The following is a 2,957-nucleotide window of genomic DNA, read 5'->3' on the forward strand; positions in this document are numbered from 1 at the left end:
CACAGGAAGGCTGGAGCAGGTGGCTGTGGGCTTTGCGCACCGCCGAAATAGCTCAGTTGGGAGAGCGTTAGACTGAAGATCTAAAGATCCCGGGTTTCGGTATTTTGTTTCATCGCGCCCTTTGTTCCTCTCTCCAGCGCCCCCTGCCTAAAGTGACGCGTCCCTTTCTCAGCCCGAAACGCAAGCGAGACACCAGCAACGGTCCCTTCAGGTTTCCGTAGTGTAGCGGCTATCACGTTCGCCTAACACGCGAAAGGTCCCCGGTTCGAGACCGGGTGGAAACAGCCTCGTTTTGCACGCTCCTGTACTTCACAGAGGTCTTGAGCGACCGCTCATTTCTTCCGGTGCCTTCGTGCACTCTTGTACCAAACGCACGTTCCTTCTGTACGCGGAGCCGATCATTTGCAATTGGGCTGTGCCGACAGACCAGGACGAGCTCTGTCGGCTCAAAAGCAGCGCAGGACCTGCAAGAACAACAGAAAGATTAGGATCCAGCGGGGGCCTCTTAGTGAGCCCAAGAGCTCATCAAGAATCGGCTCCAGAAACAGGGCTGGGCGCATTGTTCCATTCTCCGCCCACTCTCGGTGTAAACAAGTCCCTCCTGGTCTCTGCTTGAAATGCACTTTCCTGCGTTTGCTTTGGTGTAACTGGCTTCCCCTGCATGGGCGAATGTGAAGAAGATCCTTAGTAAGTCATTAAAGAAAACCGAGAAGAGGTCGGAGTGGCCTCTGTCGTTCATCAACGATCCAGTCGGGCAGTACTCCTCTGTAAAGCGCCGTTCGTTCACATCGATTGGCTTTTTTTTTGCCTTCATTTGTGCGAGTAGTAAAAGCAGACGCCCCTATTCTGCCGTGACCCGGATTCGAACCGGGGTTGTTGCGGCCACAACGCAAAGTACTGACCACTATACGATCACAGCGAGTTACCGAGACACACGCGGCAGGGCGGAAAGGGCTGTGCTCTCTTCGTGTGACATAATTCGGAAAAGTCCTGACGTTGCATTTCAACTGAGCCCCAGTATACATCGACCCTTTGACACTCTGAGTGACAACTCTCTTGCGTGTTTTCTCATATTTATGTAGTTTGCTTGCATGATGCCGGGAACAGCATGGTTGTTCGCTGCCATATAGTCTAGCGGTTAGGGTTCCTGGTTTTCACCCAGGCGGTTCGACTCGGTTTTGCCTCCTGCTTTCCAAAAGATCAGCACCGTGTACGAAAGAGCCGCATTAAAACTACTCGAACGTGCAAAACGTGCATAAAGAGGGGGCGCTTGTTTCCAACCGAAACTTCTCGCGTGTGAGACGAGCTGATCATCGCTGTGGGAGGGTTACTCTGGTAGACAGGGCTGACCTTCGGCAATAGGATTTATAGTCTCCAAGATGATATTTGCACTTTCTGGAGAGGCGATTTTCTCCACTTCAGTAGCCCGATTTCGTCGATTGCGTGGAGAGGGCTGTAGAATGTGGTGCCGCCTTTCCTGCTCCGTCCATGACAGGCGTGCTGGTCTCTGGAGAGAGAGCACGGTCCATCAGCGCACTCCAATAAAGGCACTGGAAGCAGCTGAATCGCATTGGCGAAGCTCAGCGCTGGGCCGCTGGGCACGCCTTACCACCGTTTCCGTAGTGTAGTGGTTATCACGTTCGCCTCACACGCGAAAGGTCCCCGGTTCGAAACCGGGCGGAAACAGACATCTTTTGTCGCCAGGCACAAAAGGGGATTGGGGATTCGCCTAGCGCTGTGATCGAACAGACCCACTGGACCCACCTCTTAGTGTGGCGGGATCTGCACAGTGCATGTCACAGCGCATCCTGCTTTCACTTCAAGGCGCGTCCTGATGTACCCCAGTCTCCCGCGTGACAGGTGGGGACAGGTGACAGGTCCTATACTAACGAGGAAGACATCGCTCTCTCCGACCCCCGGCATCGTGTCCCGACCCACCGTGCTGGAAGCCGACGCGTGCTGTGATTCCTTTACGGAGCAGAAATGACAACCGAGGAGCCGAGAGATCATTTCAGCATTTCGCGTCTGAACGGAAAACACAAACGACCAACTCGGAATGACTTGCCTTTGACGCTTCTCAAAGCGTTCTTTGTGCATCGAACAGACCCACTCACCTCTTAGTGTGGCGGGATCTGCACAGTGCATGTCGCAGCGCTTCCTGCTTTCACTTCAATGTGCTTCCTGATGTCGAGTCGTGTGCCGTGCGGAGGCTCTGAAAGGGGGAGCAATGAAAAGGTGCACGACGCTGTGAAAGAAAACAGAGAAGTGAAAGGCAGTCATTTCTCTAAGGAGGTGAAAGAAAAGCTACTCCCCGTCGGGGAATCGAACCCCGGTCTCCCGCGTGACAGGCGGGGATACTTGCCACTATACTAACGAGGAAGACATCACTCTCTCCAACCCCCGGCATCGTGTCCCGACCCAGCATGCTGGAAGCCGACGCGTGCTGTGATCCCTTTACGGAGCAGAAATGACAACCGAGGAGCCGAGAGATCATTTCAGCATTTCGCGTCTGAACGGAAAACACAAACGACCAACTCGGAATGACTTGCCTTTGACGCTTTTCAAAGTGTTCTTTGTGCACGACGACTGCGCCGCCTAGCAGATACAAATGGGTTGTACAACTTTGAACTAGCAAATGGAAGAGGGCTAAGCCCCCTCTCTTTTAGCCCAGGTTCGATCTGTCTCCCAGAATCACCAGGGCGCACACACACACACACACCCGTGCCGTTGAAGTGCTCTGCTTCATTTCTAAGGGCAACTCAATTCACTCCTACCCCGAGTGCAGAAAAGACAGCATCCACAGCAACAACAGCTCAGGTCTCTGCACAGGAGCTAAGCTGCCCTCATCTCCTCTGCTCTGCGGCTCCTGTGGAGTGGAGTCCTGCCTGGAGCCGTGTTTGCAGGCGGCGGCTCCCCGCGCCCTGTCTGTGCGTCGTGTCCAAGAGCTCCTGGGAGGA

At 54.2% G+C, this 2,957-nt stretch overlaps 4 non-coding genes across 4 annotated transcripts; 2 read left to right on the forward strand and 2 right to left on the reverse strand.

Moving 5' to 3' along the window:
- Positions 1-211: 211 nt before the first annotated feature.
- On the forward strand, positions 212-284 carry trnav-aac (transfer RNA valine (anticodon AAC)). The gene has a single exon. It is a non-coding gene; the product is annotated as a tRNA-Val (tRNA).
- Positions 285-847: 563 nt separating this feature from the next.
- trnah-gug (transfer RNA histidin (anticodon GUG)) lies at positions 848-919 on the reverse strand. The gene has a single exon. It is a non-coding gene; the product is annotated as a tRNA-His (tRNA).
- Positions 920-1,613: 694 nt separating this feature from the next.
- Positions 1,614-1,686, forward strand: trnav-cac (transfer RNA valine (anticodon CAC)). Its single transcript has one exon. It is a non-coding gene; the product is annotated as a tRNA-Val (tRNA).
- Positions 1,687-2,307: 621 nt separating this feature from the next.
- Positions 2,308-2,379, reverse strand: trnad-guc (transfer RNA aspartic acid (anticodon GUC)). Its single transcript has one exon. It is a non-coding gene; the product is annotated as a tRNA-Asp (tRNA).
- Positions 2,380-2,957: the final 578 nt, after the last annotated feature.

This window comes from Lepisosteus platostomus, chromosome 5 (assembly GCF_059453375.1).
Source record: "Lepisosteus platostomus isolate fLepPlt1 chromosome 5, fLepPlt1.hap1, whole genome shotgun sequence".
NCBI classification, from domain to species: Eukaryota; Metazoa; Chordata; class Actinopteri; order Semionotiformes; family Lepisosteidae; genus Lepisosteus; species Lepisosteus platostomus.